Below are 18,631 nucleotides of genomic sequence, written 5' to 3'. Positions count from 1 at the left end.
GGACTTTAATTCGTGACCACCCCCAAAAAATTGAAAAATCCACCCAAAACCTAAAAAAATTGAAATTTTTATATGAAAAACTTCTTTTGCCCATACCTCCTAAACTAAGCGTCCTAGAGCGAAAAGGACTAAAATTCGTGACCACCCCCAAAAAATTGAAAAATCCACCCAAAACCTAAAAAAATTGAAATTTTTATACGAAAAACTTCTTTTGCCCATATCTCCTTAAATATGCGTCCTAGAGCGAAAAGGACTTTAATTCGCGACCACCCCCAATAAATTGAAAAATCCACCCAAAACCTAAAAAAATTGAAATTTTTATATGAAAAACTTCTTTTGCCCATATCTCCTTAAATATGCGTCCTAGAACGAAAAGGACTTTAATTCGTGACCACCCCCAAAAAATTGAAAAATCCACCCAAAACCTAAAAAAATTGAAATTTTTATATGAAAACCTTCTTTTGCCCATATCTCCTTAAATATGCGTCCTAGAGCGAAAAGGACTTTAATTCGTGACCACCCCAAAAAATTGAAAAATCCTCCCAAAACCTAAAAAAATTGAAGGTTTTATATGAAAAACTTCTTTTGCCCATATTGAAATTTTATATGAAAAACTTCTTTTGCCCATATCTCCTTAAATAAGCGTCCTAGAGCGAAAAGGACTTTAATTCGTGACCACCCCCAAAAAATTGAAAAATCCACCCCAAAAAACCTAAAAAAATTGAAATTTTTATATAAAAACCTTCTTTTGCCCATATCTCCTTAAATATGCGTCCTAGAGCGAAAAGGACTTTAATTCGTGACCACCCCAAAATATTGAAAAATCCACCCAAAACCTAAAAAAAATTGAAATTTTTATATGAAAAACTTCTTTAGCCCATATCTCCTTAAATATGCGTCCTAGAGCGAAAAGGACTTTAATTCGTGACCACCCTCAAACAATTGAAAAATCCACCCAAAACCTAAAAAAAATTGAAATTTTTATATAAAAAACTTCTTTTGACCATATCTTCTTAAATATGCGTCCTAGAGCGAAAGGACTTTAATTCGTGACCACCCCCAAAAAATTGAAAAATCCACCCAAAACCTAAAAAAATTTAAATTTTTATATGAAAAACTTCTTTTGCCCATATCTCCTAAACTAAGCGTCCTAGAGCGAAAGGACTATAATTCGTGACCACCCCAAAAAATTTAAAAATCCACCCAAAACCTAAAAAAATTGAAGGTTTTATATGAAAAACTTCTTTTGCCCATATCTCCTTAAATATGCGTCCTAGAGCGAAAAGGACTTTAATTCGTGACCACCCCAAAATATTGAAAAATCCACCCAAAACCTAAAAAAATTGAAATTTTTGTATGAAAAACTTCTTTTGCCCATATCTCCTTAAATAAGCGTCCTAGAGCGAAAAGGACTTTAATTCGTGACCACCCCCAAAAAATTGAAAAATCCACCCCAAAAAACCTAAAAAAATTTAAATTTTTATATAAAAACCTTCTTTTGCCCATATCTCCTTAAATATGCGTCCTAGAGCGAAAAGGACTTTAATTCGTGACCACCCCAAAATCTTGAAAAATCCACCCAAAACCTAAAAAAAATTGAAATTTTTATATGAAAAACTTCTTTAGCCCATATCTCCTTAAATATGCGTCCTAGAGCGAAAAGGACTTTAATTCGTGACCACCCTCAAACAATTGAAAAATCCACCCAAAACCTAAAAAAAATTGAAATTTTTATATGAAAAACTTCTTTTGCCCATATCTCCTTAAATATGCGTCCTAGAGCGAAAAGGACTTTAATTCGTGACCACCCCCAAAAAATTGAAAAATCCACCCAAAACCTAAAAAAATTGAAATTTTTATATGAAAAACTTCTTTTGCCCATATCTCCTAAACTAAGCGTCCTAGAGCGAAAAGGACTATAATTCGTGACCACCCCAAAAAATTGAAAAATCCACCCAAAACCTAAAAAAATTGAAATTTTTATATGAAAAACTTCTTTTGCCCATATCTCCTAAGCTAAGCGTCCTAGAGCGAAAAGGACTATAATTCGTGACCACCCCAAAAAATTGAAAAATCCACCCAAAACCTAAAAAAATTGAAGTTTTTATATGAAAAACTTCTTTTGCCCATATCTCCTTAAATATGCGTCCTAGAGCGAAAAGGACTTTAATTCGTGACCACCCCAAAAAATTGAAAAATCTACCCAAAACCTAAAAAAATTGAAATTTTTATATGAAAACCTTCTTTTGCCCATATCTCCTTAAATATGCGTCCTAGAGCGAAAAGGACTTTAATTCGTGACCACCCTCAAACAATTGAAAAATCCACCCAAAACCTAAAAAAATTGAAATTTTTATATGAAAAACTTCTTTTGCCCATATCTCCTTAAATATGCGTCCTAGAGCGAAAAGGACTTTAATTCGTGACCACCCCCAAAAAATTGAAAAATCCACCCAAAACCTAAAAAAAATTAAATTTTTATATGAAAAACTTCTTTTGCCCATATCTCCTTAAATATGCGTCCTAGAGCGAAAAGGACTATAATTCGTGACCACCCTCAAACAATTGAAAAATCCACCCAAAACCTAAAAAAATTGAAATTTTTTATATGAAAAATTTCTTTTGCCCATATCTCCTTAAATATGCGTCCTAGAGCGAAAAGGACTTTAATTCGTGACCACACCCAAAAAATTGAAAAGTCCACCCCAAAAAACCTAAAAAAAAAATTGAAATTTTTATATGAAAAACTTCTTTTGCCCATATCTCCTTAAATATGCGTCCTAGAGCGAAAAGGACTTTAATTCGTGACCACCCCCAAAAAATTGAAAAATCCACCCCAAAAAACCTAAAAAAATTGAAATTTTTATATGAAAACCTTCTTTTGCCCATATCTCCTTAAATATGCGTCCTAGAGCGAAAAGGACTTTAATTCGTGACCACCCCAAAATATTGAAAAATCAACCCAAAACCTAAAAAAATTGAAATTTTTATATGAAAAACTTCTTTTGCCCATATCTCCTTAAATATGCGTCCAAGAGCAAAAAGGACTTAAATTCGTGACCACCCCCAAAAAATTGAAAAATCCACCCAAAACCTAAAAAAAATTGAAATTTTTATATGAAAAACTTCTTTTGCCCATATCTCCTAAACTAAGCGTCCTAGAGCGAAAAGGACTTTAATTCGTGACCACCCCCAAAAAATTGAAAAATCCACCCAAAACCTAAAAAAATTTAAAGTTTTATACGAAAAACTTCTTTTGCCCATATCTCCTTAAATATGCGTCCTAGAGCGAAAAGGACTTTAATTCGTGACCACCCCCAAAAAATTGAAAAATCCACCCAAAACCTAAAAAAATTTAAATTTTTATATGAAAACCTTCTTTTGCCCATATCTTCTTAAATATGCGTCCTAGAGCGAAAAGTTTAATTCGTGACCACCCTCAAACAATTGAAAAATCCACCCAAAACCTAAAAAAATTGAAATTTTTTATATGAAAAATTTCTTTTGCCCATATCTCCTTAAATATGCGTCCTAGAGCGAAAAGGACTTTAATTCGTGACCACCCCCAAAAAATTGAAAAATCCACCCAAAACCTAAAAAAATTGAAATTTTTATATGAAAAACTTCTTTTCCCATATCTCCTTAAATATGCGTCCTAGAGCGAAAAGGACTTTAATTCGTGACCACCCCCAAAAAATTGGAAAATCTACCCAAAACCTAAAAAAAATTGAAATTTTTATATGAAAACCTTCTTTTGCCCATATCTCCTTAAATATGCGTCCTAGAGCGAAAAGGACTTTAATTCGTGACCACCCCCAAAAAATTGAAAAATCCACCCAAAACCTAAAAAATTGAAATTTTTATATGGAAAACTTCTTTTCCTATATCTCCTTAAATATGCGTCCTAGAGCGAAAAGGACTTTAATTCGTGACCACCCCAAAAAATTGAAAAATCCACCCAAAACCTAAAAAAAATTGAAGTTTTTATATGGAAAACTTCTTTTGCCCATATCTCCTTAAATATGCGTCCTAGAGCGAAAAGGACTTTAATTCGTGACCACCCCCAAAAAATTGAAAAATCCACCCAAAACCTAAAAAAATTGAAATTTTTATATGAAAACCTTCTTTTGCCCATATCTCCTTAAATATGCGTCCTAGAGCGAAAAGGACTTTAATTCGTGACCACCCCCAAAAAATTGAAAAATCCACCCAAAACCTAAAAAAATTGAAATTTTTATATGAAAAACTTCTTTTGCCCATATCTCCTTAAATATGCGTCCTAGAGCGAAAAGGACTTTAATTCGTGACCACCCCCAAAAAATTGAAAAATCCACCCAAAACCTAAAAAAATTGAAATTTTTATATGAAAACCTTCTTTTACCCATATCTCCTTAAATATGCGTCCTAGAGCGGAAAGGACTTTAATTCGTGACCACCCCCAAAAAATTGAAAAATCCACCCAAAACCTAAAAAAATTGAAATTTTTATATGAAAAATTTCTTTTGCCCATATCTCCTTAAATATGCGTCCTAGAGCGAAAAGGACTTTAATTCGTGACCACCCCCAAAAATTGAAAAATTCACCCAAAACCTAAAAAAATTGAAATTTTTATATGGAAAACTTCTTTTGCCCATATCTCCTTAAATATGCGTCCTAGAGCGAAAAGGACTTTAATTCGTGACCACCCCCAAAAAATTGAAAAATCCACCCCAAAAAACCTAAAAAAAATGAAATTTTTATACGAAAAACTTCTTTTGCCCATATCTTCTTAAATATGCGTCCTAGAGCGAAAAGGACTTTAATTCGTGACCACCCCCAAAAAATTGAAAAATCCACCCCAAAAAACCTAAAAAAATTGAAATTTTTATATGAAAACCTTATTTTGCCCATATCTCCTTAAATATGCGTCCTAGAGCGAAAAGGACTTTAATTCGTGACCACCCCAAAATATTGAAAAATCCACCCAAAACCTAAAAAAAATTGAAATTTTTATATGAAAAACTTCTTTTGCCCATATCTCCTTAAATATGCGTCCTAGAGCGAAAAGGACTTTAATTCGTGACCACCCCCAAAAGATTGAAAAATCCACCCAAAACCTAAAAAAATTTAAATTTTTATATGAAAACCTTCTTTGCCCATATCTCCTTAAATATGCGTCCTAGAGCGAAAAGGACTTTAATTCGTGACCACCCTCAAACAATTGAAAAATCCACCCAAAACCTAAAAAAATTGAAATTTTTTATATGAAAAATTTCTTTTGCCCATATCTCCTTAAATATGCGTCCTAGAACGAAAAGGACTTTAATTCGTGACCACCCCCAAAAAATTGAAAAATCCACCCAAAACCTAAAAAAATTGAAATTTTTATATGAAAAACTTCTTTTGCCCATATCTCCTTAAATATGCGTCCTAGAGCGAAAAGGACTTTAATTCGTGACCACCCCAAAAAATTGAAAAATCCACCCAAAACCTAAAAAAATTGAAATTTTTATATGAAAACCTTCTTTTGCCCATATCTCCTAAATATGCGTCCTAGAGCGAAAAGGACTTTAATTCGTGACCACCCCCAAAAAATTTAAAAATCCACCCAAAACCTAAAAAAATTGAAATTTTTATATGAAAACCTTTTTTTGCCCATATCTCCTTAAATATGCGTCCTAGAGCGAAAAGGACTTTAATTCGTGACCACCCCCAAAAAATTGAAAAATCCACCCAAAACCTAAAAAAATTGAAATTTTTATATGAAAAACTTCTTTTGCCCATATCTCATTAAATATGCGTCCTAGAGCGAAAAGGACTTTAATTCGTGACCACCCCCAAAAAATTGAAAAATCCACCCAAAACCTAAAAAAATTGAAATTTTTATATGAAAACCTTCTTTTGCCCATATCTCCTAAACTAAGCGTCCTAGAGCGAAAAGGACTATAATTCGTGACCACCCCAAAAAATTGAAAAATCCACCCAAAACCTAAAAAAATTGAAGTTTTTATATGAAAAACTTCTTTTGCCCATATCTCCTTAAATATGCGTCATAGAGCGAAAAGGACTTTAATTCGTGACCACCCCCAAAAAATTTAAAAATCCACCCAAAACCTAAAAAAATTGAAATTTTTATATGGAAAACTTCTTTCGCCCATATCTCCTTAAATATGCGTCCTAGAGCGAAAAGGACTTTAATTCGTGACTACCCCCAAAAAATTGAAAAATCCACCCAAAACCTAAAAAAATTGAAATTTTAAATGAAAAACTTCTTTTGCCCATATATCCTTAAATATGCGTCCTAGAGCGAAAAGGACTTTAATTCGTGACCACCCCCAAAAAATTGAAAAATCCACCCAAAACCTAAAAAAATTGAAATTTTTATATGAAAAACTTCTTTTGCCCATATCTCCTAAACTAAGCGTCTTAGAGCGAAAAGGACTATAATTCGTGACCACCCCAAAAAATTGAAAAATCCACCCAAAACCTAAAAAAATTGAAGTTTTTATAAGAAAAACTTCTTTTGCCCATATCTCCTTAAATATGCGTCCTAGAGCGAAAAGGACTTTAATTCGTGACCACCCCCAAAAAATTGAAAAATCCACCCAAAACCTAAAAAAATTGAAATTTTTATATGAAAAACTTCTTTTGCCCATATCTCCTTAAATATGCGTCCTAGAGCGAAAGGGACTTTAATTCGTGACCACCCTCAAACAATTGAAAAATCCACCCAAAAACTAAAAAAATTGAAATTTTTATATGAAAAACTTCTTTTGCCCATATCTCCTTAAATATGCGTCCTAGAGCGAAAAGGACTTTAATTCGTGACCACCCTCAAACAATTGAAAAATCCACCCAAAACCTAAAAAAATTGAAATTTTTATATGAAAAACTTCTTTTGCCCATATCTCCTTAAATATGCGTCCTAGAGCGAAAAGGACTTTAATTCGTGACCACCCCCAAAAAATTGAAAAATCCACCCAAAACCTAAAAAAATTGAAATTTTTATATGAAAAACTTCTTTTGCCCATATCTCCTAAACTAAGCTTCCTAGAGCGAAAAGGACTATAATTCGTGACCACCCCAAAAATTGAAAAATCCACCCAAAACCTAAAAAAATTGAAGTTTTTATATGAAAAACTTCTTTTACCCATATCTCCTTAAATATGCGTCCTAGAGCGAAAAGGACTTTAATTCGTGACCACCCCAAAAAATTGAAAAATCCACCCAAAACCTAAAAAAATTTAAATTTTTATATGAAAAACTTCTTTTGCCCATATCTCCTAAACTAAGCGTCCTAGAGCGAAAAGGACTTTAATTCGTGACCACCCCCAAAAAATTGAAAAATCCACCCAAAACCTAAAAAAATTGAAATTTTTATATGAAAAACTTCTTTTGCCCATATCTCCTTAAATATGCGTCCTAGAGCGAAAAGGACTTTAATTCGTGACCACCCCCAAAAAATTTAAAAATCCACCCAAAACCTAAACAAATTGAAATTTTTATATGAAAAACTTCTTTTGTCCATATCTCCTTAAATATGCGTCCTAGAGCGAAAAGGACTTCAATTCGTGACCACCCCCAAAAAATTGAAAAATCCACCCAAAACCTAAAAAATTGAAATTTTTATATGAAAATTTTCTTTTGCCCATATCTCCTTAAATATGCGTCCTAGAGCGAAAAGGACTTTAATTCGTGACCACCCCCAAAAAATTGAAAAATCCACCCCAAAAAACCTAAAAAAAATTTAAATTTTTATACGAAAAACTTCTTTTGCCCATATCTCCTTAAATATGCATCCTAGAGCGAAAAGGACTTTAATTCGTGACCACCCCCAAAAAATTGAAAAATCAACCCCAAAAAACCTAAAAAAAATTGAAATTTTTATACGAAAAACTTCTTTTGCCCATATCTCCTTAAATATGCGTCCTAGAGCGAAAAGGACTTTAATTCGTGACCACCCCCAAAAAATTGAAAAATCCACCCCAAAAAACCTAAAAAAAATTGAAATTTTCATACGAAAAACTTCTTTTGCCCACATCTCCTTAAATATGCGTCCTAGAGCGAAAAGGACTTTAATTCGTGACCACCCCCAAAAAATTGAAAAATCCACCCAAAACCTAAAAAAATTGAAATTTTTATATGAAAACCTTCTTTTGCCCATATCTCCTTAAATATGCGTCCTAGAGCGAAAACGACTTTAATTCGTGACCACCCCCAAAAAATTGAAAAATCCACCCAAAACCTAAAAAAATTGAAATTTTTATATGAAAACCTTCTTTTGCCAATATCTCCTTAAATATGCGTCCTAGAGCGAAAAGGACTTTAATTCGTGACCACCCTCAAACAATTGAAAAATCCACCCAAAACCTAAAAAAATTGAAATTTTTTATATGAAAAATTTCTTTTGCCCATATCTCCTTAAATATGCGTCCTAGAGCGAAAAGGACTTTAATTCGTGACCACCCCCAAAAAATTGAAAAATCCACCCAAAACCTAAAAAAATTGAAATTTTTATATGGAAAACTTCTTTCGCCCATATCTCCTTAAATATGCGTCCTAGAGCGAAAAGGACTTTAATTCGTGACTACCCCCAAAAAATTGAAAAATCCACCCAAAACCTAAAAAAATTGAAATTTTAAATGAAAAACTTCTTTTGCCCATATCTCCTTAAATATGCGTCCTAGAGCGAAAAGGACTTTAATTCGTGACCACCCCCAAAAAATTGAAAAATCCACCCAAAACCTAAAAAAATTGAAATTTTCATACGAAAAACTTCTTTTGCCCACATCTCCTTAAATATGCGTCCTAGAGCGAAAAGGACTTTAATTCGTGACCACCCCCAAAAAATTGAAAAATCCACCCAAAACCTAAAAAAATTGAAATTTTTATATGAAAACCTTCTTTTGCCCATATCTCCTTAAATATGCGTCCTAGAGCGAAAACGACTTTAATTCGTGACCACCCCCAAAAAATTGAAAAATCCACCCAAAACCTAAAAAAATTGAAATTTTTATATGAAAACCTTCTTTTGCCAATATCTCCTTAAATATGCGTCCTAGAGCGAAAAGGACTTTAATTCGTGACCACCCTCAAACAATTGAAAAATCCACCCAAAACCTAAAAAAATTGAAATTTTTTATATGAAAAATTTCTTTTGCCCATATCTCCTTAAATATGCGTCCTAGAGCGAAAAGGACTTTAATTCGTGACCACCCCCAAAAAATTGAAAAATCCACCCAAAACCTAAAAAAATTGAAATTTTTATATGGAAAACTTCTTTCGCCCATATCTCCTTAAATATGCGTCCTAGAGCGAAAAGGACTTTAATTCGTGACTACCCCCAAAAAATTGAAAAATCCACCCAAAACCTAAAAAAATTGAAATTTTAAATGAAAAACTTCTTTTGCCCATATCTCCTTAAATATGCGTCCTAGAGCGAAAAGGACTTTAATTCGTGACCACCCCCAAAAAATTGAAAAATCCACCCAAAACCTAAAAAAATTGAAATTTTTATATGAAAAACTTCTTTTGCCCATATCTCCTAAACTAAGCGTCCTAGAGTGAAAAGGACTATAATTCGTGACCACCCCAAAAAATTGAAAAATCCACCCAAAACCTAAAAAAATTGAAGTTTTTATATGAAAAACTTCTTTTGCCCATATCTCCTTAAATATGCGTCCTAGAGCGAAAAGGACTTTAATTCGTGACCACCCCCAAAAAAATTGAAAAATCCACCCAAAACCTAAAAAAATTGAAATTTTTATATGAAAAACTTCTTTTGCCCATATCTCCTAAACTAAGCGTCCTAGAGCGAAAAGGACTATAATTCGTGACCACCCCCAAAAAATTGAAAAATCCACCCAGAACCTAAAAAAATTTAAATTTTTATATGAAAACCTTCTTTTGCCCATATCTTCTTAAATATGCGTCCTAGAGCGAAAAGTTTAATTCGTGACCACCCTCAAACAATTGAAAAATCCACCCAAAACCTAAAAAAATTGAAATTTTTTATATGAAAAATTTCTTTTGCCCATATCTCCTTAAATATGCGTCCTAGGACGAAAAGGACTATAATTCGTGACCACCCCCAAAAAATTGAAAAATCCACCCAAAACCTAAAAAAATTGAAGTTTTTATATGAAAAACTTCTTTTGCCCATATCTCCTTAAATATGCGTCCTAGAGCGAAAAGGACTATAATTCGTGACCACCCCAAAAAATTGAAAAATCCACCCAAAACCTAAAAAAATTGAAGTTTTTATATGAAAAACTTCTTTTGCCCATATCTCCTTAAATATGCGTCCTAGAGCGAAAAGGACTTTAATTCGTGACCACCCCCAAAAAATTGAAAAATCCACCCAAAACCTAAAAAAATTGAAATTTTTATACGAAAAACTTCTTTTGCCCATATCTCCTTAAATATGCGTCCTAGAGCGAAAAGGACTTTAATTCGTGACCACCCCCAAAAAATTGAAAAATCCACCCAAAACCTAAAAAAATTTAAATTTTTATATGAAAATTTTCTTTTGCCCATATCTTCTTAAATATGCGTCCTAGAGCGAAAAGTTTAATTCGTGACCACCCTCAAACAATTGAAAAATCCACCCAAAACCTAAAAAAATTGAAATTTTTTATATAAAAAATTTCTTTTGCCCATATCTCCTTAAATATGCGTCCTAGGACGAAAAGGACTATAATTCGTGACCACCCCCAAAAAATTGAAAAATCCACCCAAAACCTAAAAAAATTGAAATTTTTATATGAAAATCTTCTTTTGCCCATATCTCCTTAAATATGCGTCCTAGAGCGAAAAGGACTTTAATTCGTGACCACCCCCAAAAAATTGAAAAATCCACCCAAAACCTAAAAAAAATTGAAATTTTTATATGAAAACCTTCTTTTGCCCATATCTCCTTAAATATGCGTCCTAGAGCGAAAAGGACTTTAATTCGTGACCACCCCCAAAAAATTGAAAAATCCACCCAAAACCTAAAAAAATTGAAATCTTTATATGAAACCCTTCTTTTGCCCATATATCCTTAAATATGCGTCCTAGAGCGAAAAGGACTTTAATTCGTGACCACCCTCAAACAATTGAAAAATCCACCCAAAACCTAAAAAAAATTGAAATTTTTATATGAAAAACTTCTTTTGCCCATATCTCCTTAAATATGCGTCCTAGAGCGAAAAGGACTTTAATTCGTGACCACCCCCAAAAAATTGAAAAATCCACCCAAAACCTAAAAAAATTGAAATTTTTATATGAAAAACTTCTTTTGCCCATATCTCCTAAACTAAGCGTCCTAGAGCGAAAAGGACTATAATTCGTGACCACCCCAAGAAATTGAAAAATCCACCCAAAACCTAAAAAAATTGAAGTTTTTATATGAAAAACTTCTTTTGCCCACATCTCCTTAAATATGCGTCCTAGAGCGAAAAGGACTTTAATTCGTGACCACCCCCAAAAAATTTAAAAATCCACCCAAAACCTAAAAAAATTGAAATTTTTATATGAAAACCTTCTTTTGCCCATATCTCCTTAAATATGCGTCCTAGAGCGAAAAGGATTTTAATTCGTGACCACCCCCAAAAAATTTAAAAATCCACCCAAAACCTAAAAAAATTGAAATTTTAAATGAAAAACTTCTTTTGCCCATATCTCTTTAAATATGCGTCCTAGAGCGAAAAGGACTTTAATTCGTGACCACCCCCAAAAAATTTAAAAATCCACCCAAAACCTAAAAAATTGAAATTTTTATATGAAAAACTTCTTTTGCCCATATCTCCTTAAATATGCGTCCTAGAGCGAAAAGGACTTTAATTCGTGACCACCCCCAAAAAATTTAAAAATCCACCCAAAACCTAAACAAATTGAAATTTTTATATGAAAAACTTCTTTTGCCCATATCTCCTTAAATATGCGTCCTAGAGCGAAAAGGACTTTAATTCGTGACCACCCCAAAAAATTGAAAAATCCACCCAAAACCTAAAAAAATTGAAATTTTTATATGAAAAACTTCTTTTGCCCATATCTCCTTAAATATGCGTCCTAGAGCGAAAAGGACTATAATTCGTGACCACCCCAAAAAAATTGAAAAATCCACCCAAAACCTAAAAAAATTGAAATTTTTATATGAAAACCTTCTTTTACCCATATCTCCTTAAATATGCGTCCTAGAGCGGAAAGGACTTTAATTCGTGACCACCCCCAAAAAATTGAAAAATCCACCCAAAACCTAAAAAAATTGAAATTTTTATATGAAAATTTCCTTTTGCCCATATCTCCTTAAATATGCGTCCTAGAGCGAAAAGGACTTTAATTCGTGACCACCCCCAAAAATTGAAAAATTCACCCAAAACCTAAAAAAATTGAAATTTTTATATGGAAAACTTCTTTTGCCCATATCTCCTTAAATATGCGTCCTAGAGCGAAAAGGACTTTAATTCGTGACCACCCCCAAAAAATTGAAAAATCCACCCCAAAAAACCTAAAAAAAATTGAAATTTTTATACGAAAAACTTCTTTTGCCCATATCTCCTTAAATATGCGTCCTAGAGCGAAAAGGACTTTAATTCGTGACCACCCCCAAAAAATTGAAAAATCCACCCCAAAAACCTAAAAAAAATTGAAATTTTAAATGAAAAACTTCTTTTGCCCATATCTCTTTAAATATGCGTCCTAGAGCGAAAAGGACTTTAATTCGTGACCACCCCCAAAAAATTGAAAAATCCACCCAAAACCTAAAAAAATTGAAATTTTTATATGAAAAACTTCTTTTGCCCATATCTCCTAAACTAAGCGTCCTAGAGCGAAAAGGACTATAATTCGTGACCACCCCAAAAAATTGAAAAATCCACCCAAAACCTAAAAAAATTGAAGTTTTTATATGAAAAACTTCTTTTGCCCATATCTCCTTAAATATGCGTCCTAGAGCGAAAAGGACTTTAATTCGTGACCACCCCCAAAAAAATTGAAAAATCCACCCAAAACCTAAAAAAATTGAAATTTTTATATGAAAAACTTCCTTTGCCCATATCTCCTAAACTAAGCGTCCTAGAGCGAAAAGGACTATAATTCGTGACCACCCCCAAAAAATTGAAAAATCCACCCAGAACCTAAAAAAATTTAAATTTTTATATGAAAACCTTCTTTTGCCCATATCTTCTTAAATATGCGTCCTAGAGCGAAAAGTTTAATTCGTGACCACCCTCAAACAATTGAAAAATCCACCCAAAACCTAAAAAAATTGAAATTTTTTATATGAAAAATTTCTTTTGCCCATATCTCCTTAAATATGCGTCCTAGGACGAAAAGGACTATAATTCGTGACCACCCCCAAAAAATTGAAAAATCCACCCAAAACCTAAAAAAATTGAAGTTTTTATATGAAAAACTTCTTTTGCCCATATCTCCTTAAATATGCGTCCTAGAGCGAAAAGGACTATAATTCGTGACCACCCCAAAAAATTGAAAAATCCACCCAAAACCTAAAAAAATTGAAGTTTTTATATGAAAAACTTCGTTTGCCCATATCTCCTTAAATATGCGTCCTAGAGCGAAAAGGACTTTAATTCGTGACCACCCCCAAAAAATTGAAAAATCCACCCAAAACCTAAAAAAATTGAAATTTTTATACGAAAAACTTCTTTTGCCCATATCTCCTTAAATATGCGTCCTAGAGCGAAAAGGACTTTAATTCGTGACCACCCCCAAAAAATTGAAAAATCCACCCAAAACCTAAAAAAATTTAAATTTTTATATGAAAATTTTCTTTTGCCCATATCTTCTTAAATATGCGTCCTAGAGCGAAAAGTTTAATTCGTGACCACCCTCAAACAATTGAAAAATCCACCCAAAACCTAAAAAAATTGAAATTTTTTATATAAAAAATTTCTTTTGCCCATATCTCCTTAAATATGCGTCCTAGGACGAAAAGGACTATAATTCGTGACCACCCCCAAAAAATTGAAAAATCCACCCAAAACCTAAAAAAATTGAAATTTTTATATGAAAATCTTCTTTTGCCCATATCTCTTTAAATATGCGTCCTAGAGCGAAAAGGACTTTAATTCGTGACCACCCCCAAAAAATTGAAAAATCCACCCAAAACCTAAAAAAAATTGAAATTTTTATATGAAAACCTTCTTTTGCCCATATCTCCTTAAATATGCGTCCTAGAGCGAAAAGGACTTTAATTCGTGACCACCCCCAAAAAATTGAAAAATCCACCCAAAACCTAAAAAAATTGAAATCTTTATATGAAACCCTTCTTTTGCCCATATATCCTTAAATATGCGTCCTAGAGCGAAAAGGACTTTAATTCGTGACCACCCTCAAACAATTGAAAAATCCACCCAAAACCTAAAAAAAATTGAAATTTTTATATGAAAAACTTCTTTTGCCCATATCTCCTTAAATATGCGTCCTAGAGCGAAAAGGACTTTAATTCGTGACCACCCCCAAAAAATTGAAAAATCCACCCAAAACCTAAAAAAATTGAAATTTTTATATGAAAAACTTCTTTTGCCCATATCTCCTAAACTAAGCGTCCTAGAGCGAAAAGGACTATAATTCGTGACCACCCCAAGAAATTGAAAAATCCACCCAAAACCTAAAAAAATTGAAGTTTTTATATGAAAAACTTCTTTTGCCCACATCTCCTTAAATATGCGTCCTAGAGCGAAAAGGACTTTAATTCGTGACCACCCCCAAAAAATTTAAAAATCCACCCAAAACCTAAAAAAATTGAAATTTTTATATGAAAACCTTCTTTTGCCCATATCTCCTTAAATATGCGTCCTAGAGCGAAAAGGATTTTAATTCGTGACCACCCCCAAAAAATTTAAAAATCCACCCAAAACCTAAAAAAATTGAAATTTTAAATGAAAAACTTCTTTTGCCCATATCTCTTTAAATATGCGTCCTAGAGCGAAAAGGACTTTAATTCGTGACCACCCCCAAAAAATTTAAAAATCCACCCAAAACCTAAAAAAATTGAAATTTTTATATGAAAAACTTCTTTTGCCCATATCTCCTTAAATATGCGTCCTAGAGCGAAAAGGACTTTAATTCGTGACCACCCCCAAAAAATTTAAAAATCCACCCAAAACCTAAACAAATTGAAATTTTTATATGAAAAACTTCTTTTGCCCATATCTCCTTAAATATGCGTCCTAGAGCGAAAAGGACTTTAATTCGTGACCACCCCAAAAAATTGAAAAATCCACCCAAAACCTAAAAAAATTGAAATTTTTATATGAAAAACTTCTTTTGCCCATATCTCCTTAAATATGCGTCCTAGAGCGAAAAGGACTATAATTCGTGACCACCCCAAAAAAATTGAAAAATCCACCCAAAACCTAAAAAAATTGAAATTTTTATATGAAAACCTTCTTTTACCCATATCTCCTTAAATATGCGTCCTAGAGCGGAAAGGACTTTAATTCGTGACCACCCCCAAAAAATTGAAAAATCCACCCAAAACCTAAAAAAATTGAAATTTTTATATGGAAAACTTCTTTTGCCCATATCTCCTTAAATATGCGTCCTAGAGCGAAAAGGACTTTAATTCGTGACCACCCTCAAACAATTGAAAAATCCACCCAAAACCTAAAAAAATTGAAATTTTTTATATGAAAAATTTCTTTTGCCCATATCTCCTTAAATATGCGTCCTAGAGCGAAAAGGACTTTAATTCGTGACCACCCCCAAAAAATTGAAAAATCCACCCAAAACCTAAAAAAATTGAAATTTTTATATGAAAATTTCCTTTTGCCCATATCTCCTTAAATATGCGTCCTAGAGCGAAAAGGACTTTAATTCGTGACCACCCCCAAAAATTGAAAAATTCACCCAAAACCTAAAAAAATTGAAATTTTTATATGGAAAACTTCTTTTGCCCATATCTCCTTAAATATGCGTCCTAGAGCGAAAAGGACTTTAATTCGTGACCACCCCCAAAAAATTGAAAAATCCACCCCAAAAAACCTAAAAAAAATTGAAATTTTTATACGAAAAACTTCTTTTGCCCACATCTCCTTAAATATGCGTCCTAGAGCGAAAAGGACTTTAATTCGTGACCACCCCCAAAAAATTGAAAAATCCACCCAAAACCCAAAAAAAATTGAAATTTTTATATGAAAACCTTCTTTTGCCCATATATCCTTAAATATGCGTCCTAGAGCGAAAACGACTTTAATTCGTGACCACCCCCAAAAAATTGAAAAATCCACCCAAAACCTAAAAAAATTGAAATTTTTATATGAAAACCTTCTTTTGCCCATATCTCCTTAAATATGCGTCCTAGAGCGAAAAGGACTTTAATTCGTGACCACCCTCAAACAATTGAAAAATCCACCCCAAAAAACCTAAAAAAAATTGAAATTTTTATACGAAAAACTTCTTTTGCCCATATCTCCTTAAATATGCGTCCTAGAGCGAAAAGGACTTTAATTCGTGACCACCCCCAAAAATTGAAAAATCCACCCCAAAAAACCTAAAAAAAATTGAAATTTTTATACGAAAAACTTCTTTTGCCCACATCTCCTTAAATATGCGTCCTAGAGCGAAAAGGACTTTAATTCGTGACCACCCCCAAAAAATTGAAAAATCCACCCAAAACCTAAACAAATTGAAATTTTTATATGAAAACCTTCTTTTGCCCATATCTCCTTAAATATGCGTCCTAGAGCGAAAACGACTTTAATTCGTGACCACCCCCAAAAAATTGAAAAATCCACCCAAAACCTAAAAAAATTGAAATTTTTATATGAAAACCTTCTTTTGCCCATATCTCCTTAAATATGCGTCCTAGAGCGAAAAGGACTTTAATTCGTGACCACCCTCAAACAATTGAAAAATCCACCCAAAACCTAAAAAAATTGAAATTTTTTATATGAAAAATTTCTTTTGCCCATATCTCCTTAAATATGCGTCCTAGAGCGAAAAGGACTTTAATTCGTGACCACCCCCAAAAAATTGAAAAATCCACCCAAAACCTAAAAAAATTGAAATTTTTATATGGAAAACTTCTTTCGCCCATATCTCCTTAAATATGCGTCCTAGAGCGAAAAGGACTTTAATTCGTGACTACCCCCAAAAAATTGAAAAATCCACCCAAAACCTAAAAAAATTGAAATTTTAAATGAAAAACTTCTTTTGCCCATATCTCCTTAAATATGCGTCCTAGAGCGAAAAGGACTTTAATTCGTGACCACCCCCAAAAAATTGAAAAATCCACCCAAAACCTAAAAAAATTGAAATTTTTATATGAAAAACTTCTTTTGCCCATATCTCCTAAACTAAGCGTCCTAGAGCGAAAAGGACTATAATTCGTGACCACCCCAAAAAATTGAAAAATCCACCCAAAACGTAAAAAAATTGAAGTTTTTATATGAAAAACTTCTTTTGCCCATATCTCCTTAAATATGCGTCCTAGAGCGAAAATGACTCTAATTCGTGACCACCCCCAAAAAATTGAAAAATCCACCCAAAACCTAAAAAAAATGAAATTTTTATATGAAAAACTTCTTTTGCCCATATCTCCTTAAATATGCGTCCTAGAGCGAAAGGGACTTTAATTCGTGACCACCCTCAAACAATTGAAAATTCCACCCAAAACCTAAAAAAAATTGAAATTTTTATATGAAAAACTTCTTTTGCCCATATGTCCTTAAATATGCGTCCTAGAGCGAAAAGGACTTTAATTCGTGACCACCCCCAAAAAATTTATAAATCCACCCAAAACCTAAAAAAATTGAAATTTTTATATGAAAAACTTCCTTTGCCCATATCTCCTAAACTAAGCGTCCTAGAGCGAAAAGGACTTTAATTCGTGACCACCCCCGAAAAATTGAAAAATCCACCCAAAAACTAAAAAAATTGAAATTTTTTATATGAAAAATTTCTTTTGCCCATATCTCCTTAAATATGCGTCCTAGAGCGAAAAGGACCCCAAAAAATTGAAAAATCCACCCAAAACCTAACAAAATTGAAATTTTTATATGAAAAACTTCTTTTGCCCATATCTCCTAAACTAATCGTCCTAGAGCGAAAAGGACTTTAATTCGTGACCACCCCCAAAAAATTGAAAAATCCACCCAAAACCTAAAAAAATTGAAATTTTTATATGAAAACCTTCTTTTGCCCATATCTCCTTAAATATGCGTCCTTGAGCGAAAAGGACTTTAATTCGTGACCACCCCCAAAAAATTGAAAAATCCACCCAAAACCTAAAAAAATTGAAATTTTTATACGAAAAACTTCTTTTGCCCATATCTCCTTAAATATGCGTCCTAGAGCGAAAAGGACTTTAATTCGTGACCACCCCCAAAAAATTGAAAAATCCACCCAAAACCTAAAAAAATGTAAATTTTTATATGAAAACCTTCTTTTGCCCATATCTTCTTAAATATGCGTCCTAGAGCGAAAAGTTTAATTCGTGACCACCCTCAAACAATTGAAAAATCCACCCAAAACCTAAAAAAATTGAAATTTTTTATATGAAAAATTTCTTTTGCCCATATCTCCTTAAATATGCGTCCTAGAGCGAAAAGGACTTTAATTCGTGACCACCCCCAAAAAATTGAAAAATCCACCCAAAACCTAAAAAAATTTAAATTTTTATATGAAAAACTTCTTTTGCCCATAT

Source organism: Haematobia irritans, chromosome 3, assembly GCF_050003625.1.
Source record: "Haematobia irritans isolate KBUSLIRL chromosome 3, ASM5000362v1, whole genome shotgun sequence".
Classification (NCBI taxonomy): domain Eukaryota; kingdom Metazoa; phylum Arthropoda; class Insecta; order Diptera; family Muscidae; genus Haematobia; species Haematobia irritans.
Note: the sequence above shows the minus strand (reverse complement) of the source record.